The 23,241-nt window shown below is 41.9% G+C and overlaps 1 pseudogene; it reads right to left on the reverse strand.

Moving 5' to 3' along the window:
- Nucleotides 1-227: 227 nt before the first annotated feature.
- Nucleotides 228-23,241, reverse strand: part of LOC140595098 (protein naked cuticle homolog 1 pseudogene) — a 44,902-nt pseudogene continuing 21,888 nt past the window's right edge.

Below are 23,241 nucleotides of genomic sequence, written 5' to 3' on the forward strand. Positions count from 1 at the left end.
CCTCTAGAAAGCCCTGTTCAGTCTGGCATTGAGCCATCTCCAAATGGAAACCCATTTAAAAACCCATTTTCGGGATCCCTGGGTGGCCCAGCGGTTTGGCGCCTGCCTTTGGCCCAGGGCGCGATCCTGGAGACCCGGGATCGAATCCCACATCGGGCTCCCGGTGCATGGAGCCTGCTTCTCCCTCTGCCTTTTTTTTTTTTTTTTTTTTTTTTTTTTTTTTAGTGGAGTAACAATAATTATTAATAACAATAATCGTCATAATAACAATAATTAATAGAATAATAATGCCTTGGGGGCGCGGGGGAGGAGGGGTCCTTCATATGGCAGGGCTGGGGGTTTCTGGGGAGGGGTCTATGTCTGGTAGAAGTGGTGGTAATGGTGGTGGTGTTCGTGATGGTGGTGGTGTTCGTGTCTCTGGACCGCCTGGCCGGCCGGGCTCTCATACACCACCACAGCGGGCAGGTCCCTCCCGCGGTCCCGCCCCACGACACTGCCGCCCACCGCCAGGGGCGCCTGCAGACCCCGGCCCCCCTGCTGGCTCTCCTTGGCTCGGTGCTTCTGCTTCTTGTGCCCGAGGGGCGCCAGCGTGGGGAGGAGGGCGGGGCTGGCGGCCAGGTGGGCGGCCGGGGACACCGCGGGGACGGCGGGTCCCACGGGGGGTTTGCTTCTTGCCCCTCTGGCCACGTGGCCCACACCCACGCTCTTGCCCTGGGCCTTGGGGGACCTCACAAAGTGCTTGCTCCCGTCCTGGGTGCCCCGGAGCCGCTGCTGGACCTCCGAGACCTTGGCGAATGGGGTGTCAAGGAAGTGGAAGGAGCCCGGGTCCGCGCCTTGGGGCTTTCGGTGTGGGACGTGGATGGCTTCTGGCTCATGGGAGCGAGACCGAGTGGGGTTGGAGGTGCGGGGGGGCAGCTCTGACTTCTGGGCCACTGATGGGGAGCCAGGCCCAAACTGGGACGTGTAGTTCTCTATCCCGGCGAGATCTAAGTAGTGGTTTCTCCTCTCAATATTCTCATCCACGCAGTGGTGGTAGCAGCCAGACTGTTCCAGACGGCTGTCACCCTGGAACCTGAGTGGGGCTCGCTGCTTCTTCTCCCAGCTTCGGAGCTCCTCGGCAGGCTTGGTCTCCGCTCTGGGCCTCGTGCCCTGCAGGTCAGGGTGATTGAGAAGGATGCCCTTCTTGCCCTGGCTTCCATCAGGGGCCACTGTGAGCTTCACCCGCAGCGTCTTGCTCGAGGTCGGGGAATGGTTGACAGAGGAGTCAACCACCTCGTAGATGGTGTGCAGCAGGCTGGTGATGTCCTCACGGGTGACCTTGCCATTGTTGTCAAAGTCATACAGGGTGAAGGTCCACTCCTGCCGGCTATCCTCCTCCACAGACACGTCACATTGGAGCTCTTCAAATTTCAGCTGCTTTTTGGAGCCAGGGCAAGATTCGCTCGCCTTCTCCCTCCTCTTATCATCTCCGCTGGTCAGCCCATCTGTCTTCTCTGGAGGCAGGGCCACTTCTAGCCGAAAGTCTTCCTCTTCCTCCTCACTGAGTGTTTCTCTGAAAACTTCCCCCACGAGCTCCCGGGTTCCTCTGCCAACGGTGCCCGCTGCCCGCAGCTGTCGGGGTCCAGAGCTCCCGCCCGGGCAGCGCTGCCTCCCGATCCACTCCTCGATGCCTTTCCGAGCCCAGGCGGCGCTCACCGCGAAGCTGTCACCTTCCGGGCTCTCCCTGCGCTTGCAGGGAGCTCTCTCTGTGTGACTATCATAAATAAATAAAAATTAAAAAAAATAAAAATAAAAACCCATTTTCCTGGCAAGAGACAATGGAAGGGAATGGAATGGAATGGAAGGGAATGGAATGGAATTGAAACTACACTAGTGTGATATTAAAGAGGCCTAGGGGGGGAAAAAAAAAAGAGAGGCCTAGGATCTGACAAAGGTAAGAGTTTGTTTGCTAGAATCCCAGGTCAGGCAATGTAAATATTTTTCCTCTTTGGATGTACTATGGATTGATTTGAGGTTAACTTGGTTTAAATTCTGGCAAGTGGAGTTGGTGGTTTCTTATGTTTGGATTTTGTTATCAAAATCCCTAAAAGTAGGGACGCCTGGGTGGCTCAGCGGTTGAGCAGCTGCCTTCAGCCCAGGGTGTGATCCTGGAGACCCGCTATCGAGTCCCAAGTCGGGCTCCCTACATGGAGCCTGCTTCTCCCTCTGCCTGTGCCTCTGCCTCTCTCTCTCTCTCTCTCTCTCTATGTCTCTCATGAATAAATAAATAAAATTTAGTCCTATTATATTTTAACACCCCTGAAGCAAGCATCTGTGTTAGCTTTCTACATTAAGAAGCAAGAAAATTCATTACTCTGAGAGTCCTGTAGTTTTTCCACTCGGGATTCTTTTTGGCATTAAGCTAAATTTCATTTTTCACTTATCTGCTCTCTGTTGCTTGGAAAGAAGTTCTAGATTCTCCTCAGGACGCTGACTTGTTTTCCCTTGCTCCTCAGAGTCATCGGGCTCCCTTTGCCCCACTCAGATTGACCTTCCTGAACACCTGGCCACGCCCCTGAATTTGGGCCACAGGCTTGAGTGGGAAAGAATGACCATTAAACATTTATGAGTCTGGCAGGCACTTTCACTCAAATATCCAATTAAAACTCCAGAACAAATCTCTAGGTCTGGCATTCTTTCAGATAAGGCAACTGGCATTCCAAATAATTAACTAACTTTCCCTAGGTCTCAGGAAGCCAGACCCTGGACTTGGAACCCGGTTTATAATGGCCTTCTCCCCTGTCTCCCTAAAACTACCAATTTGTTCTGATCCAAGAGATGCAACTGCCTCATTAGTATCTCCTGCCTCACTATAAAGATGGAAGAGCTATAATCATCTAGGCAAATTCTTACCAAGGGGCTGCCATCCCTTCTGAAAAGAGACCTTTTGAAGATTAAGTGGAGCACTAATAAATACCCTGCAAAGTAATTAAGTATGATGCGTTTCTCCTCCTGGGTCTCTTTGCATTTTAATTGGACAGAAGTTTAAGTCAAGTGAGTGAAACTCTGAGACCTCAGTGAGTCCTGAGAAGCTTTCAGAGGAAATGGGGGTGGGTGGGCTTGATTAACCTTTTAAGGGTCATTCCAATCCTGCTGTTTAAGGAGTTTTAGCCTCCCAGTCCTGGACTGTGGCTCCGTTGCCCACCCTTGCTGCTGCTTCTACCCCTACGGTGAGGCTCCACCTCAGCTCACGGTCTGGACTTCTGTGTGTTTGTAGCATCCTTGTCCACAGTCCCTCTTCCTCACTTTATGTTCCTAGCTCTTTCCAAAAATATAATTCATAACCAATCATCTTTGACTCCTGTTTCATATTTAAAGTAAAATTGTCTATTGTATATCTGCGTATGCCTCACATTATCATGCAATTGCTTGCATGTTCTCTTTCTTCCATTGCACTTGAGGGATTCTTCAAGGGGAGAACCAGTTCTTTCAGCCTTGTCTAACTTCACCAGGCTCACAGAGTTATAGATGCTATTTTTTTTCTGTTTCTTAAATACACCATGCTTCTTCCCACTTCAGGACCTTTGTACTTACTGTACCCTTTGCCTCGAAAGCTGTTCACTTGGTAGCCTCCTTCTCATCAGTAAGTCCCAAGTCAGATGACACCTCTCTGAGAGACTTCTGTCATTCCCTATAAAGAAGCCACCAACCTTCAGCCACTCATCACACTCATTTGTTTTATTTTCTTCATAGTACTTAATATCTGATGTTATCAGCTTTATTTTGGTCTCTTGAAAAAATCTGTTGTAACTATAGAGAACAGGGACCTTGTCTTGTTTATTACTACCCCCTACCACCTATAACAGCAGCTAGCACTTAGGAAGCAATAAATAAATATTGACATAATACATGAATGAAGAGTCATACTCAATAAATGTCAGTTGAATGAATGAACAAATGTATTATGGAGTTTGGTTCTCCTTCCTCTGGACACTCACATCCATACATTTCACATAGCAAAGTTACTATCTCCCCTGTGTTGCAGTTGTCCTATTTCTCTGGGTAGACCAGGAGCCGAAATAAATTTATCTGTGTATTTTTCCTACCACCAGCAGAGTGCCTTTCTCATTGTCATTGCTCAGTAAATGTCTGAATCACTCCTACCATTTTCTGATGTTTAATTTAGCCTGAGAATGCCATTTGGGTTCTTACCCATGATGCAGCCAACCTGGTACTCTGTTTTTATGGATAAGTATGTTCATGGATGTGATAATCATTGCACAAGGAAGAGAAGGTGTGCTGTATGGCCAAATCCCTCTAGTCACGTGCTGCAAGCTGTCATGAAAGCAATTTGCCCATAGATAGAATAGTCTACAATGTCAATTGTCTCGTCTCCAATAATATTGTATTGACACTTTGAGTTTCAACAGCACATCTTTAAAGATATCTTTAAAGGACAGCCTCAGTGATGCCTGGAACCCTGGACTCCACTGTGACTTAGCAATCAAATCCATCTATAACTGGAACTTGGGGGATGCCTGGGTGGCTCAGCAGTTGAACGTCTGCCTTCGGCCTAGGGCATGATCCTGGAGTCACGGGATTGAGTCCCACATCGGGCTCCCTGCATGGAGCCTGCTTCTCCCTCTGCCTATGTCTCTGCCTCTCTCTGTGTTTCTCATAAATAAATAAACAAAAATCTTTAAAAAAAACTGGAACTTGGATTATTTTCCCACTAATGCGTTTCTTAACTTGTACTTAGGCCAAAATTCATCTGCCATTTTTACTTTGCATAGTTTATACCTTTCATTCTCACATATCACTCCCTATAAAAATTCAGTATCATTTTCAAATTTAGAGATTTTACTGTGCACTCTCTTTTCCAAAATATAATAAATCATTAAATCAGATTGGCCTACGATTGATTCCTCAGGAAATACCACAATATACATTATTACCCTATTTGATAATGTTCCTTCCCTATTACCTTGATATTATTCTTTATCCATAATAAATCCCTCTGCTGAATCCTGGGGTAACCGAATTAAGCTATTGGTGTGAACAAATTTCAAAGATTTTTTCAAGAATAAAATGCATTCATGATTTCCCCTTTCCCTATACACTTATTTTCCTTCTGAAAGAATTTCATAGATCAAACATGATTTATTCTTACAAGCCAAGTTGGTTTTTCACAAATTGACAAATATGACAAATAATCTTTTTCTTTTTTTCTTTCTTTCTTTCTTTCTTTCTTTCTTTCTTTCTTTCTTTCTTTCTTCCTTCCTTCCTTCCTTCCTTCCTTCTCTTTCTTTCTTTCTTTCTTTCTTTCTTTCTTTCTTTCTTTCTTTCTTTCTTTCTTTCTTTCTTTCTTGAGCATGCACACACACAAACCAGGAGGAGGAGGAGGGGAGAGACAGAGGGAAAGGGAGGGAATACCAAGGAAACTCCATACCCAGCATGGAGCTCGAGGTGGGGCTCGATCCCATGACCCTGAGATCATGACCCAAGCTGAAATCAAAAGTTGGAAGCTTAACTGACTGAGCCACCCAAGTGACCTGGTAGTCCTGTTTTTAATTCACAATTCCACTAGTGTGTGGATATCTCCCTTTTAGAGGCTTGATCCACTCCCTTATTCCTTCAGACCAGGCAAATAATGATTAAGTCTATACCTCAATTTTCAGACCTTTTTGCTAACATGGGAAGCAGGTACAATAGAACATTTTTTTAAAAATCACTGGGCCTACCTTGTTATTTTTAAAAATTATTTACTTTATAATAAACATTGCTGTCCATGTGCACATTTAGCTATTAGTAAATGTGTGGCAAAATCAGAAAAAATCTAATCAAAATCACCATGTTTTCAGGACACCTGGGTAACTCAGTCTGTTAAGCAACCAACTCTTTGGTTTTGGCTCAGGTTGTGGTCTCAGATCATGAGATTGAGCCCCGAGTCAGGCTCTGCTCTCAGCAGGGAATCTGTTTGAGATTCTCTCCCTCTCCCACTGCCTTCCACCCATGTACACACACACACTCTCTCTCTCTCAAATAAATAAATAAATAAATAAAGTATTTTAAAAAAATCATCATGTTTCCAGCACCCATTGAAATAGTTCTCAGAGGGTTCATTTCCTTTTCCTTTTCTCTTTTTTTCTGGATTTGCCACCTAATTGATCCTGTCATCATCTTCTCATCCAAATATTGTTACAGCTCCTTCCTTAGGTTTTATATATATATTTTTCCTTCCTTCCCTAACTCACTAACTCTGTATTTAGTTTCATTGCTTATAGCCAGTAGTTCATAGTAATGAATTTAAGCTTGAAATACTCATGTAGCCTCTACTTTATGGTCATCAATGTCACTATTAACGAGTTTTAAATGGACTTTAGTGCATTATTCCTTTTTTAAGAACTTGAAATGCTGTAACTCTAAAAGAAGTTTAAACCCATCTATTATACTCTAGCATACTTCTTTGAACAATTTAAGCAAATAAAACATTTAATCTTTTTCCTTTATTCTGCTCTCTCTGATAGACCCAGTACTCTTGGTTTGTTAATAAGGCAAATAAATTCTCTTTTGAAAGACGTGATGGTGGTGTACTTGTGCTTGGAGTCATGACTAGAAACTCTAAGCTTCCAAGTGACAATTTTAGAGAATGCTCCTTTAACCTTCATTAATTGCAAAATAAACAGATCTATGAAGCTAAACCTCCAGGAGTAGATGTTCAAAGCTTTTTAGTGTTTTTAAGTCATTGAATACAATCTTTGAGTGGATTTGGTTGTTTGTTTTTCTTTAACAGTTATATTGAGATATAATTCACATACAATAAAATACACTCTTTATGCCACTTCCATAAACAACCACTAATCTACTTTTGTTTCTCTAAATTTCTCTATTCTAGATTTTCATATAAATAGAGTCATATAGTATGTGTTCCTTTGTGACTGATTTGTTTCATTTAGCATAATGATCTCAGGTTTGGCTACATTGTAGCAATGTATCAGTACTTTCATTCATTTTTACTGCCAAATACTATTCCAGTGCATAGATACACCACATTTTATTTGTCCACTAATCATTTTATGGGCACTTGGATTGTTTCCATCTTTTTGCTATTAAGAATTATGCTGCTATAACATTTATGTACAATTTTCTCTGTGGATATATGTTTTCATTTCTCCTAGGCACATATTTAAGAGTGGAATTGCCATGTCATGTGATAATCCTATGTTTAATCATTTGAGGAAGTGCCAGACTGTTTTCTAAAGTGATTGTGCCATTTTACATTCTCACTAGCAGTGTACAAGTGCTCTTATTTTTTTATGTACTTTCCAAAGCTTGTTGTTATCTGACTTTGATTCTAGCCATCCTAGTGAGTGTGAAGTGGGATCTCATTATGGCTTTGATTTGTATTTCCCTGATAATAATGATGTTGAGAGTCTTTATGTGTGCTTATCAGCAATTTGTATGTTTTCTCTGCATAAATATCTATTCAGATCCTCTACCTAATTTTGAGTGTTTTTATTATTGAATTGTAAGTGTTCATTATATATTTTAGATATAAGTCCTATTATACAAAAGTTTTGAAATTTGTTGATGTGCACTTTACCTATTTTGTTGATGTTGTTGTTCTTGCTTTTGACATCATATCTTAGAAACCATTGCCAAATCTAAGGTTGTAGAGATATGCCCATATGTTTTCTTCTGAGAGTTTATGGTTTTTGTTCTTACATTTATCTTTGATCCATCTTGACTTAATTTTTATATATGTTGTAAAATAAAGGTCCATTCTTTTACATGTGATTATCCAGATGCCCCCCAACACCATTTGTTGAAAAGACTATTCTTTCCCTATCAAATGGTCCTGACAACCTTGTTGAAAAATTTCAACCTTGTTGAAAATCAGTCAACTATAGATGTATGCATTTATTTCTGGACTCTCAATTCTATTCCATTGATTTGTGTCTGCCTTGTGACCATACCATATTGTCTTGATTACTGTTGTTTTATAATAAATCTCGAAATTGAGAATGTAAGTCCTATTTTATTTTTCCTTTTCAGAATTATTTTGGCTATTCTGGGTCCCTTACAACTCTATTTGAATTTTATAATCAGCATGTCAACTTGCAAAAAGAAGTCCTTTGGAATTCTGTTAGAAATTGCATTGGCTCTATAGATCAGTTTGTGGACTATTTACATTGTAACAATGTTAAGTTTTCTGACTTACGGAGGTGGGAATACTTTCCCATTTATTTAGCTTTTATTTAATTTCTTTCAAGAATATTTTTAATTTTCAGAGTATGAGTTTTGCACTTCTTTGTTAAATTTATTTCTAAGCATGTTATTTTTCAGATGCTATCATAAATGGATAGTTTTCTTATTTTCATTTTTAGATTGATCATTGTATATAGAGACAATTGATTTTTATGTTTTAATCTTGTATCTTGCAACCTTGATGGATAAATTCACTCATTAGTTCTCAAAGATTTTTTTTTTATTTATGTATATCAGAGAGAGAAAGAGAGGCCGAGACACAGGCAGGGGGAGAAGCAAGCTCCATGCTGGGAGCCTGATGTGGGACTCGATCCCGGGACTCCAGGATCACGCCCTGGGCCAAAGGCAGGTGCCAAACCGCTAAGCCACCCAAAGATCCCCTCACTCATTAGTTCTAATAATTTTTTAGCACTTTCTATATACAAGAGTATGTCACCTGAGAATATAATTTTGTTTGTTCTTCTATAATCTGGATGCCTTTTCTTTTCTTTTTCTTTTTTTTTTTTTTGCCTACTTTCATCCATATTTATAAGAGATACTGCCCTATAGTTTTCTTTTCGTGTTTGTCTGCTTTTGGTATTAGAGTAATATTGACCTGATAGAATGATTTGAGAAGTGTTCCCTCCTTTTCTGTTTTTTGGGAGAATTTGTGAAGAATTTGTGAAGAATTTGGATTTATTCTTCATCGAATGTTTGGTAGAATTCCGTAGTGAAGACATCTGGGCCTTGGTTCTACTTTGCAGACATTTTAGGGAGTTACTGATTTGATCTCCTCACTTGTCATAGTTCGATTCCAATGATTGTCTGTAAATGTTGGCAGCAGATGCAATTCATCTACACTAGGGTTGTGAACCACAATGAGTGTGGCTGGCTGCAAGACTTGGAAGGAAAAAAAAAAATCAGTCAGGGGTCAGCAATTTGTGAATCAATATGAGCCAGAATGTGCATTAGCAGGGAAGTCAGGACCAGCCCTGAAACAGAGCCAGTAGGACAACAGATCCCAGAGGGAGGAGAAGAACCAGGAGGTATGTAAATCTGGGAAGGGGGAAAAAAGAGCAATAAAAGAAGATGCAAACTAAAGTTTAGGCAGAAAGATCAGAGCCCAGCAGTGAAAATGGAGATATTGCCTGGTACTGCACCACCCTCAGCTGCAACCCAGGAGTTTTTCTGAGCATGTAGTGAACTGGAACCATTCCCTAAGCTTGATGCCCTGAGATTCAAGAATGCAGACATGTGGGGGCTTTCTGACCACATTGGGGAATGAGAGAAGAGGAGAAATGAAGTAGCAGGAGAATTCTAAAATGATCTGTATAATCCATTCAAGACATATCCTAGACCCCAACCCCTTTAACTATGACAGAGAACTACCAAAGAAAACAATTAATTTTTTAAAAATATTTTATTTATTTATTCATGAAAGACACAGAGAGAGAGAGAGAGAGAGAGAGGCAGAGGGAGAAGCAGACTCCCCACAGGGAGCTTGATGTGGGACTCAATCCTGGGACCCGGGATCACACTCTGAGCCAAAGGCAGATGCTCAACCACTGAGCCACCCAGGCATTCCAGAAAACAGTTTAACTTAATATTAGTATATATAATTTAAAATCCATTCTCAAACCATACATGACTATACCAAACAATGCACAATTAGACTGACATTTTATACGTCCCAGAAGCGAGAAATTATTTTCTCATATTTTGGAATATAAAAGCTGAGCCATTATTCCAAATAATTCTCTTCCAAAAAGCAGGGTAACATGAGTCTATTAAATAAATAAAAGAAGTAAGATGGAAAATATTTCTGATCACATATTTGATTAAAATATTTAGTATTGTGTATCTAGAAAAAGACAATCCCTTGAGGAATACAAATTCCAAGTAAGATGGGGTTTATTTTAAAGAGAGAAAGCCACAGCTATGCTAATAATCCCTTTTAAGATTTTGTGGATAACATGAGACCCACAGTAGTATCTAACATAAACATGTAAGGAGATTTGAGAGAAACACAACAAAAATAAACTGTGAGAATCACCCCTACAAAGTTTTCTCCACCCTCTGGCTCTTTTTGCATCTGAAGGAAAGGACACAAACTCCAAGAAAGTAGAAAAAGATAAAGAGAAGAATCAGACAAGTGAATCTGTAAACTATCTCCTTACAGTAAACACCATATTAATTATTAGATGTACAGATAGACTGATGATTTGATTTGTTATTAAATTAGTCAGGACTCTTTTAGTTTAAAGTCTGGAAAACCAACACAAATAAGCTTAGCTCCAAAGGTAGCTTGTTGGATCCTATTAGATTCAAAGTCTAAAGGATGAAATGGAACTGGAGGCTACCCATCACTTTCTTGCTCCTTCCATCTCTTGGCTCTGATTTTTTCTTCTTCTCTGAAGGTCACATATCTGTCACACACCCGTAATTGAGACTCTAACAATTTTTTTCACTATTGTGGCTGCAGTAATCTCTTGAACAATTTGTATTCTGCAGGTTATTCTCCACATTATCGTTAGAATTGCCTCTCTGAAATTCAATTCTGGTCATGACACACTCCTGTTTATACCCTTCTGTTACCCCCAGGACAAAATCCAATGACCCAGGCACATAGCTGCAATGTGATTTATGGCTTGGCCTCTAGGAACCTCACCAGCTCTTTCTTGCCACTTACCTTGCACTGCATATACTAATCACCGAACTAATCAGTGTTCCTCTCTCATGACATGCCCTTTTACATCTTCATGGCTTTGCACACACTGTGCCTTGACCCGAAATTCCCTTCATTTTTGGTTTCCACTCCCTATCCAATGAACACTCATTCTCTAAAGACACTGTCTCCTTTAGAAAACTGATGAATCCTTCAGGCTGGTTTGGGTGTCTCTGCTAGGCACGTCCAAGCACCTTGAACTTAGTTTAATTATATCACTTTATTGTAATTTTCTCTCCTCTTCTAGCAAACAGTAATTTCTCTGAAGACAGGGTTCTTGTCTCAGCATAATATCCTGGGAAGAAGAGACCCATAATAAATATTTTAAAAACATAAATGATACTCTAAAAACCATACAGAAATCTAAAGCCCAGGAGGCTAATTACAGACTCAGTCTTTCAGAAAATTGAATAAATAATATATGGAGCAAATTTGAAAAATATTTCATGGGACACAGAAAATTGATAAAGAGATAAAAATGAAATAATGAAATTGAGTATCATAGATATAGAAAGCATTTGGCCTGTTGTATCTCATCTCCCAGGTGTATTTTTCCTTTTAGAAATCTTTCATCCCACACCTAGTGTGGCTATCAATCATTTGACCATGCCCCCCATCTCTGCTGTGAGAATGGTCATGTAACTCAGGCTGACCACCCTACTCCCTTAGACCTGGAAATGGAGCCAGTGAACCAGGAATAGGAACGTGCTCCCTTGATCTTGCCGGACTCAATATGGCCAATTAGCATTTTTATGAAGGGTCAGTATGGGTCTCTTTTGGAATCTTGAATCAAGAGCTGCCAGGGGGCACTTCTGCTGTCAAGTAAAGCAAGCCCACCTGAGAACTAAGCCAAAGTAGAAAAGGGATTGCTGAAAAGTAGAGAGATGGCCTTTGACTTACAGTTTTGAACCATTGCATCCCAACATATATGAAATCAGATTTCACAATCAAACTCATAATCATGTGAGATCTAACTTTTTTTTAAAAAAGATTCATTTATTTATTTTAGAGAGAGAGAGATTGAGAGTGGGGAGAGGCAGAGGGAGAGGGAGAGGGGCAAGCAGGGTCCTCACTGAGAGTGGAGCCCTACTGATGGGTCTTGATCACAGGACCCTGGAGATCACAACCCCAGCTGAAATCAAGAGTCAGTCACTCAATGGACGGCACCACCCAGGCACTCAGTGAGACCTAAGTTTTTATTCATTTGTAATCATGGGACAAAGATTGGTAACTGGAAGTAAAATATAGCATGTGTCAAGCTCTGAAATGTAGAACTGTCTGAGTTGAGGCGTAGTGAGAATTCTGTTCCTACTTGAGTACTGAACATCTGGGTTATAAGGTAGACGCAAATTAGACTATCATCTATTGTATTTTGGAAACTTGATCACATGCCTCCTGTGGCTAGTGCTTTAATGGCAGCAGAAAATGTCAAGATATTGGAGTTAGTGAATGACTTTTTGATGCTTTTATTTATTTATTTTTTTTAATTTTTATTTATTTATGATAGTCACACACAGAGAGAGAGAGAGAGAGAGAGAGGCAGAGACATAGGCAGAGGGAGAAGCAGGCTCCATGCACCGGGAGCCCGACGTGGGATTCGATCCTGGGTCTCCAGGATCGCGCCCTGGGGCAAAGGCAGGCGCTAAACCACTGCGCCACCCAGGGATCCCTGATGCTTTTAATAATATCAAGAAAAATAGCCTTCATTAAACAGTTAAACATATAATTAGCATATGTTCCAGCAATTCATTCCTAGATACTCTAAAGGATATGAAAACATGTTCACAAAAACGTGTATATGAATGTTTGTAACAACATTATTCATAATAGCCAAGAAGTAGAAATAATCCAAATGTCCATTGACTAATGAGTGGATAAACAAAATGTATATGCAAACAGTGAATATTATTCAGCAATAAAAAGAAGTGAAGTACTAATGCATGCTCTAACATGGATGAACCTTGAGAATATTATGCTGAATAAAAGAAGCCAACCATAAAGGACCATGCAGTGTATGATTTCATTTATATGCAATGTCCACAATAGGGAAATCTATAGAGGAAGAATGTAGATTAGTAGTTTCCAGGGCTGGGAGGATGGAGTACTGGGAGCTGAGAGAGTGGGGTTTCTTTCTGGGGTAATGAAAGTGTTTTGGGATGCTTGGGTGGCTCAGTGGCTGAACGTCTGCTTTCAGCTCAGGGCATGAACCTGGAGTTCCGGGATGGAGTCCCACATCAGGCTCCCCGAGAGGAGCCTGCCTCTCCCTCTATCGATGTCTCTGCCTCTCTCTGTGTGTCTCTCATGAGTAAATAAATAAAATCTTTAAAACCAAAGTGTTTTAAAATTAATGTGGTAACGGATGTACAACTCTGTCAATATACTAAAAGCCTTTGGTGTGTATACTTGAAATGGGTGAATTATGTGGTATAGAAATGATAATCTTAATGAAGTTTTCTTTTCTTTTCTTTTTTTTTTTCTTTAAGTGCGAGCTCTGGCCTCAACAACAGGCAGAAAGATGATACCATATGGCTTTACTGAGAGACCCTTTCTGCCTGTAACCTGCAGTCTCAGATACCCAAGAGTCAGCTACTCATACACATTGGAGTAGTCTAAGAGTGCTATACGGTACTTGAAGCTGAAGCTAACATTAGTGAGAGTAAAGACAGAAGATGAGGAGTATGGTGGAAGATAAGACTGGCAAGGGTAGAAGCTTGACCCCTGATCCTTACCTAGACACTTCCTGCTGTTACCTCTCTGCTGGACAAAAGCAAGAATAATTCCAGTGCTAAGAGAGAACCACATGATGTAATCCAGAGGAATATTATGGGTCTTGGGGTTTTGGGCCACACTGAGGGACAGAAGGTAGGAAGAATACAGTTAAACCAAGGACTAGGGGGATGGGGGGAGGGGCAAGACGGCGGAAGAGTAGGGTCTCCAAGTCACCTGTCCTCAACAAATTACCCAGAAAACCATCCAATCATCCTGAAAATCTACGAATTCGGCCTGAGATTTAAAGAGAGACCAGCTGGAACGCTACAGTGAGAAGAGTTGGCGCTTCTATCAAGGTAGGAAGACGGGAAAAAAGAAATAAAGAAACAAAAGGCCTCCAAGGGGGAGGGGCCCCGCGAGGAGCCGGGCTGAGGCCGGGGCGAGTGTCCCCAGGACAGGAGAGCCCCGACCCGGAGGAGCAGGAGCTGCACCAACCTTCCCCGCGGAAAGGCCTCCCGGGGAATTGGAGCAGGATCCCCAGAAAGGCGGGGATGCCCTCGGGCTCCCGGGGACAGTAACAGAGGAACTGCGCCCTGGGAGATGCGCCGAGCTCCCTAAGGACTGCAGCGCTCGGCGGCCCCCGGAGCAGCTCGGAGGGGCTCGGGCTGCGGCTCCGCAGAGGGGGCTGCGCGGCTCCGGGAGCAGCTCGGCGGCGGCGGCTCGGGCGGAGGAAGAAGCTCCGCGCGGAGGGGGCGGCGCGGCTCCGGGAACAGCTCGGAGGGGCTCGGGCGGCGGCTCTGCGGAGGGGGCTGCGGGGCTCCGGGAACAGCTCGGAGGGGCTCGGGCGGCGGCTCCGCGGAGGGGGCTGCGGGGCTCCGGGAGCAGCTCAGCGGCGGCGGCTCGGGCGGAGGAAGAAACTCCGCGCGGAGGGGGCGGTGCGGCCCCGGGAACAGCTCGGAGGGGCTCGGACGGCGGCTCCGCGAAGGGGGCTGCGGGGCGGGAGCACGAATCCAACAGCGCAGGCCCCAGAACACAGGGCGCCGGGACACAGCCCAGGATCCGGCCTCCCCCAGGGACAGGCAGAGGCCGGGAAGGCCCAGGACAGCGAGGACGCTCCTGCTTGGAACTGAGCAGATCAGCGGCCCCGCCCGGGAGCCTCCAGGCCCTGCAGACGGAGAGCCCCGGAGCTACTGCGGGAGCTGACTCCAGGGTCCCAGAGCAGCCCCCGCCACTGTGGCTTCCTCCCGGGGCCTCACGGGGTGAACAACCCCCACTGAGCCCTGCACCAGGCAGGGGATGAGCAGCTCCCCCAAGTGCTAACACCTGAGAATCAGCACAGCAGGCCCCTCCCCCAGAAGACCAGCGACACGGACCAGTTCCAAGGGAAGTCAAGGGTCTTAAAGTATACAGGATCGGAAGATACTCCCCCGTGTTTTTTTTGTTTTTTGTTTTTTTGTTTTTGTTTTTGTTTTGTTTTGTTTTTGTTTTGTGCTTTTTTTTCTTTCTTTCTTCTTGATTTCTGATTGCTTCCCCCACCCCAGCCCCCCCTTTTTTCTTTCTTTTTTCTCCTTTCTTTCTTTTTCTTTCTTTTTCTTCTCTTTTTCCCCTTTTTTTCTTCTTTCTCTTTTTTCTTTTTCTCTTTTCTTTCCTTCTCTCTCTTTTTCTCCTTTTCCCAATACAACTTGTTTTTGGCCACTCTGCACTGAGCAAAATGACTAGAAGGAAAACCTCACCTCAAAAAAAAGAATCAGAAACAGCCCTCACTCCCACAGAGTTACAAAATATGGATTACAATTCAATGTCAGAAAGCCAATTCAGAAGCACTATTTTACAGCTACTGGTGGCTCTAGAAAAAACCATAAAGGACTCAAGAGACTTCATGAGTGCAGAATTTAGATCCAATCAGGCAGAAATTAAAAATCAATTAAATGAGATGCAATCCAAGCTAGAAGTCCTAACGACGAGGGTTAACGAGGTGGAAGAACGAGTGAGTGACATAGAAGATAAGTTGATGGCAAAGAGGGAAACTGAGGAAAAAAGAGACAAGCAATTAAAAGATCATGAAGATAGATTAAGGGAAATAAATGACAGCCTGAGGAAGAAAAACCTATGTTTAATTGGGGTTCCTGAGGGCGCGGAAAGGGACAGAGGGCCAGAATATGTATTTGAACAAATCCTAGCTGAAAACTTTCCGAATCTGGGAAGGGAAACAGGCATTCAGATCCAGGAAATAGAGAGATCCCCCCCTAAAATCAACAAAAACCGTTTAACACCTCGACATTTAATAGTGAAGCTTGCAAATTCCAAAGATAAGGAGAAGATCCTTAAAGCAGCAAGAGAAAAAAAGTCCCTGACTTTTATGGGGAGGAATATTAGGGTAACAGCAGACCTCTCCACAGAGACCTGGCAGGCCAGAAAGGGCTGGCAGGATATATTCAGGGTCCTAAATGAAAAGAACGTGCAACCAAGAATACTTTATCCAGCAAGGCTTTCATTCAAAATGGAAGGAGAGATAAAGAGCTTCCAAGACAGGCAGGAACTGAAAGAATATGTAACCTCCAAACCAGCTCTGCGAGAAATTTTAAGGGGGACTCTTAAAATTCCCCTTTAAGAAGTTCAGTGGAACAATCCACAAAAACAAGGACTGAATAGATATGATGACACTAAACTCATATCTATCAATAGTAACTCTGAACCTGAACGGGCTTAATGACCCCATCAAAAGGTGCAGGGTTTCAGACTGGATAAAAAAGCAGGACCCATCTATTTGCTGTCTACAAGAGACTCATTTTAGACAGAAGGACACCTACAACCTGAAAATAAAAGGTTGGAGAACCATTTACCATTCAAATGGTCCTCAAAGCAGGGGTTGCCATCCTTATATCAGATAAATTAAAATTTACCCCGAAGACTATAGTGAGAGATGAAGAGGGACACTATCTCATACTCAAAGGATCTATCCAACAAGAGGACTTAACAATCCTCAATATATATGCCCCGAATGTGGGAGCTGCCAAATATTGAAACCAATTAATAACCAAACTGAAGAAATACTTTGATAATAATACACTTATACTTGGTGACTTCAATCTAGCTCTCTCTATACTAGATAGGTCTTCTAAGCACAACATCTCCAAAGAAACGAGAGCTTTAAATGATATACTGGACCAGATGGATTTCACAGATATCTACAGGACTTTACATCCAAACTCAACTGAATACACATTCTTCTCAAGTGCACATGGATCTTTCTCCAGAATAGACCACATACTGGGTCACAAATCGGGTCTGAACTGATACCAAAAGATCGGGATAGTCCCCTGTATATTCTCAGACCATAATGCCTTGAAATTAGAACTTAATCACAACAAGAAGTTTGGAAGGACCACAAACACGTGGAGGTTAAGGACCATCCTGCTAAAAGATGAAAAGGTCAACCAGGAAATTAAGGAAGAATTAAAAAGATTCATGGAAACTAATGAGAATGAAGATACACCGTTCAAAATCTTTGGGATGCAGCAAAAGCAGTCCTGAGGGGGAAATACATCGCAATACAAGCATCCATTCAAAAACTGGAAAGATCTCAAATTCAAAAGCTCACCTTACACATAAAGGAACTAGAGAAAAAGCAACAAATAGACCCCACCCCCAGCAGAAGAAGACAGTTAATTAAAATTTGAGCAGAACTCAATGATATCGAGACCAAAAGAACTGTGGAACAGATCAACAGAACCAGGAGTTGGTTCTTTGAAAGAATTAATAAGATAGATAAACCATTAGCCAACCTTATTAAAAAGAAGAGAGAGAAGACTCAAATTAATAAAATCATGAATGAGAAAGGAGAGATCACTACCAACACCAAGGAAATACAAACGATTTTAAAAACATATTATGAACAGCTGTACGCCAATAAATTAGGCAATCGAGAAGAAATGGACGCATTCCTGGAAAGCCACAAACTACCAAAACTGGAGCAGGAAGAAATAGAAAACCTGAACAGGCCAATAACCAGGGAGGAAATTGAAGCAGTCATCAAAAACCTCCCAAGAAACAAGAGTCCAGGGCCAGATGGCTTCCCAGGGGAATTCTATCAAACGTTTAAAGAAGAAATCATACCTATTCTACTAAAGCTGTTTGGAAAGACAGAAAGAGATGGAGTACTTCCAAATTCATTCTATGAGGCCAGCATCACCTTAATTCCGAAACCAGACAAAGACCCCACCAAAAAGGAGAATTACAGACCAATATCCCTGATGAACATGGATGCAAAAATTCTCAACAAGATACTAGCCAATAGGATCCAACAACACATTAAGAAAATTATTCACCATGACCAAGTAGGATTTATCCCCGGGACACAAGGCTGGTTCAACACTCATAAAACCATCAATGTGATTCATCATATCAGGAAGAGAAAAACCAAGAACCATATGATACTCTCATTAGATGCAGAGAAAGCATTTGACAAAATACAGCATCCATTCCTGATCAAAACCCTTCAGAGTGTTGGGATAGAGGGAACTTTCCTCGACATCTTAAAAGCCATTTACGAAAAGCCCTCAGCAAATATCATTCTCAATGGGGAAGCACTGGGAGCCTTTCCCCTAAGATCAGGAACAAGACAGGGATGTCCACTCTCACCACTGCTGTTCAACATAGTTCTGGAAGTCCTCGCCTCAGCAATCAGACAACAAAAAGACATTAAAGGCATTCAAATTGGCAAAGAAGAAGTCAAACTCTCCCTCTTCGCCAATGACATGATACTCTACATAGAAAACCCAAAAGCCTCCACCCCAAGATTGCTAGAACTCATACAGCAATTTGGTAGTGTGGCAGGATACAAAATCAATGCCCAGAAATCAATGGCATTTCTATACACTAACAATGAGACTGAAGAAAGAGAAATTAAGGAGTCAATCCCATTTACAATTGCACCCAAAAGCATAAGATACCTAGGAATAAACCTAACCAAAGAGGTAAAAGATCTATACCCTAAAAACTATAGAACACATCTGAAAGAAATTGAGGAAGACACAAAGAGATGGAAAAATATTCCATGCTCATGGATTGGCAGAATTAATATTGTAAAAATGTCAATGTTACCCAGGGCAATTTACACGTTTAATGCAATCCCTATCAAAATACCATGGACTTTCTTCAGAGAGTTAGAACAAATTATTTTAAGATTTGTGTGGAATCAGAAAAGACCCCGAATAGCCAGGGGAATTTTAAAAAAGAAAACCATAGCTGGGGGCATCACAATGCCAGATTTCAGGTTGTACTACAAAGCTGTGGTCATCAAGACAGTGTGGTACTGGCACAAAAACAGACACATAGATCAATGGAACAGAATAGACAACCCAGAAGTGGACCCTGAAATGTACGGTCATCTAATATTCGATAAAGGAGGAAAGACTATCCATTGGAAGAAAGACAGTCTCTTCAATAAATGGTGCTGGGAAAATTGGACATCCACATGCAGAAGAATGAAACTGGACCACTCTCTTTCACCATACACAAAGATAAACTCAAAATGGATGAAAGATCTAAATGTGACACAAGAGTCCATCAAAATCATAGAAGAGAACACAGGCAACACCCTCTTTGAACTCAGCCACAGTAACTTCTTGCAAGATACATCCACAAAGGCAAAAGAAACAAAAGCAAAAATGAACTATTGGGACTTCATCAAGATAAGAAGCTTTTGCACAGCAAAGGATACAGTCAACAAAACTAAAAGGCAACCTACAGAATGGGAGAAGATATTTGCAAATGACATATCAGATAAAGGGCTAGTTTCTAAAATCTATAAAGAACTTATTAAACTCAACACCAAAGAAACAAACAATCCAATCATGAAATGGGCAAAGGACATGAAGAGAAATCTCACAGAGGAAGACATAGACATGGCCAACATGCACATGAGAAAATGCTCTGCATCACTTGCCATCAGGGAAATACAAATCAAAACCACAATGAGATACCACCTCACACCAGGGAGAATGGGGAAAATTAACAAGGCAGGAAACAACAAATGTTGGAGAGGATGCGGAGAAAAGGGAACCCTCTTACACTGTTGGTGGGAATGTGACCTGGTGCAGCCACTCTGGAAAACTGTGTGGAGGTTCCTCAAAGAGTTAAAAATAGACCTGCCCTATGACCCAGCAATTGCACTGTTGGGGATTTACCCCAAAGATTCAGATGCAATGAAACGTCGGGACACCTGCACCCCGATGTTTCTATCAGCAATGGCCATAATAGCCAAACTGTGGAAGGAGCCTCGGTGTCCATCGAAAGATGAATGGATAAAGAAGATGTGGTTTATGTATACAATGGAATATTACTCAGCAATTAGAAACGACAAATACCCACCATTTGCTTCAACGTGGATGGAACTGGAGGGTATTATGCTGAGTGAAATAAGTCAATCGGAGAAGGACAAATAGTGTATGTTCTCATTCATTTGGGGAATATGAATAATAGTGAAAGGGAATATAAAGGAAGGGAAAAGAAATGTTGGGAAATATCAGGAAGGGAGACAGAACATAAAGACTCCTAACTCGGGGAAACGAACTAGGGGTGGTGGAAGGGGAGGAGGGCGGGTGTTGGAGGGGAATGGGTGACGGGCACTGAGGTGGACACTTGACGGGATGAGCACTGGGTGTTTTTCTGTATGTTGGTAAATTGAACACCAATAAAAATTAATTAAAAAAAAAAAAGGACTAGGGGGATGGACAGACAAAGCCTATGGCAAAGAGAAAAAGTCACTAGGCTCAGGGATTAGGTTCAAGAATCACGATCCTGCCAGATCTCTGGTTTTGGTTACTAGTTCTTAGAGTTGATGATGCAAAAGAAGTATGTTGTCACGGCAGGGTGTTTGCTCTTTCTGCCTGCAGTATAGATATATGCTATAGAGTGGAGACTGGAAGTTGGTTTCCCATTTTCAAATAAGAGTTTTTGTTGAAATTTTCTTTTTACCTGATATATTGGAATATTGAATATGTTGGGGGTAGCTATATTTCTTATTTATCCATAAGTTGCTAAATGATGAGTCATCTGGACCTGAAATCCTGGTCTTTAGAGCATTATGTGCTAACTGGATGAATTTTGGAATTTCTTCTTTTGAGGAGGAAGAAAGTGTGTATTCATTTGTGAAAGAGGAACTTGTATTGTCATAAGGAGGGACACTTTTTAAAATGAATGTACAGGGGAGCTTCGGTGGCTCAGTTTTTTAAATGTCTGACTCTTCATTTCGACTCAGGTCATGATCTTAGAGTTGTGATATGGAACCCCACATTGGGTACACTGGGTGTCAAGCCTGCTCAAGATTGCCTCTGCCCACCTGAGTGGCTCAGTCAGTTGAGCGTCTGAATCTTGGTTTTGGCTCAGGGGGTGATCTCAGGGTTGTCGGATTGAGCCCCATGTCAGGCTCTGTGCTCAGTGTGAAGTGTCTCCTTCTCTCCCTTTTCCTCTGCCCCTCTCTCTGCTCTCTCTTTCTCTCTCAAATAAAATAAACTTTAAAATTAAAAAAAAATTCTCTCCTTCCCTTTCCCTCTCCCCTTCCCCATCCTTCTCTTTCTAAAAAGGAATTTGAATGTATAGAAATAAGTGTGTGTGTGTGTGTGTGTGTGTGTGTGTGTGTGTGAGCGTGTGTAGTATGCTCAGTAGTTTAGACATGGAGCATAATTTTTCTATTTTGGAATAGCCTGACCATTATCTGGTGGGCATATGATACATGCCCTTCCATACTCTGGTCATAGGTGCATCGCGTTTAAGGCAATTAGGATCATTATTTTGGTAGAATTTATATGCTTTTTGGGGGAGAAAAGATTCCCTTCTCCTTATGATATCTCAATTAACCTGTAAGCTTGAAGCTACTGGGAGCTATTTTTGCTCCCATTTTTCAGAGAATCTGCCAGAGAAAGAATCTAATAGAGAGGAAAGGCAAGAAGGCAAAGATTGATATATATTTTGTTCTTTATGGCATCCTCAGCAGTAATAACAGTGTCTGGCACATAATATTCAGTAAATGTTTGTTGAATAAATAAAATCAGAACTGAAAAATAGGGAGAGAGAGAGAATGATGGTAACATGATTTGAACTTCGGGCTCCAGTTGTGCTTAGAGCCAACTGTACTCCTTCAACTTCCCAAGTACATTAGTCAATAAATTCCCTTTATTTTTTAAATCAATGTGGCAGATATTAAAAATTGACTCACCTTAGTAAGACTCCAAGGCCATACTAGCATGATTTTGTGTACTCCAGAGGCTAGAAAACTAAAGTCCACATTACTCAGACGCCTTTGCTGGTGATGTGCACTCACCAAATAGATATATCTGAATGAGATTTGAAAGGAGAATATTCACAGTATCATGGAGGGGCTCTCCTGGCAGGACAGTGGCAGAAGCATTTTGATACTTATGACAGAAGCTCTGATGTCTGGTTAGTCCCTAGCTCTGTGATCAGCAAGGATGGCAGCAATTTCCTGGTCTGGCAGCTTTCATGATCATGATAGAAGCAGCAAGTCTTCATTTAAGTTAACAGTGATGTAGCTGCTGGAGCAGTAGCTTCACTGAGGCAATTTTATTTTATTTTTTTTAAAGATCTTATTTACTTATTCATGAGGGACACAGAAAGAGAGACAGAGGGAGAAGCAGGTTCCCTCTGGGGAGCCCGATGCAGGACTCTATCCCAGGACCTGGGGATCACTCCCCGAGCAAAATGCAGACACTCAAGACAGAGGGAGAGGGAAAAGTATACTCTTGGTTGAATGAGGAGCCTGACATGGGGCTTGATCCCAGAACCCGGGATCATGACCTGAGCCAAAGACAGATGTTTAACCAACTGAGCCACTCAGGTGCCCCTGAGGCAGATTTTAGATGTAGCTTCAGGAGTTGTTCTCAAAGTCCAGCCTGTTACTACAAGACTTTTGATCATCTGTAGGAAGTTAATAGTCTTTAGTAAGTATTGCTCTCCTTAAACTGGCTCAAGTGAACTGTTTTCTACAAGGAAACTCTAGCCACTACAACAAATTTGATTTTCTGTCAGTAGCAACTGCAAGAGTCCAGCAAAATTTTGTAGAAATTCTGAAGGTAAAAACCACAAAGGAGCAGAAATAATTAAACTAAGAGAAAACTTCCAAGTATATAAATAAGGGAAATGGTATTATCAGTGGAAAAAAAATAACAGACTGGCCTCAGACCTTTGTACAACACCAAATATCACGAAACAATAAAGCAATATCCATAGAAACTTGAGGGTGGGAATGCTGCCATTTATGTGTAATGTCAAACAAATGGCATTCTTAGATGTAAACAATCTCAGAGTCAGACCATTTATATGCCCTGTCTCAAAAATTTCTCAAGATGGGCTTTCTTGCAGAGAAAGCGAAACTAAAGAATAAAAAATAAAAAATAAAAAGAATTTGTAACAGAAACAAAAACAAAACCTACTGACATTAAATAAAACCAAGTAGACATATAAAAATAAAATTCATAAATATAAAAGTGAGTGCAACACAAAAACAAACATGAAGAAGATTTATGATTTTTTAATAGGAAGGTATATCTATTACGACTCTT

The sequence above is a fragment of the Vulpes vulpes genome, chromosome 13 (genome assembly GCF_048418805.1).
Source record: "Vulpes vulpes isolate BD-2025 chromosome 13, VulVul3, whole genome shotgun sequence".
NCBI lineage: Eukaryota > Metazoa > Chordata > Mammalia > Carnivora > Canidae > Vulpes > Vulpes vulpes.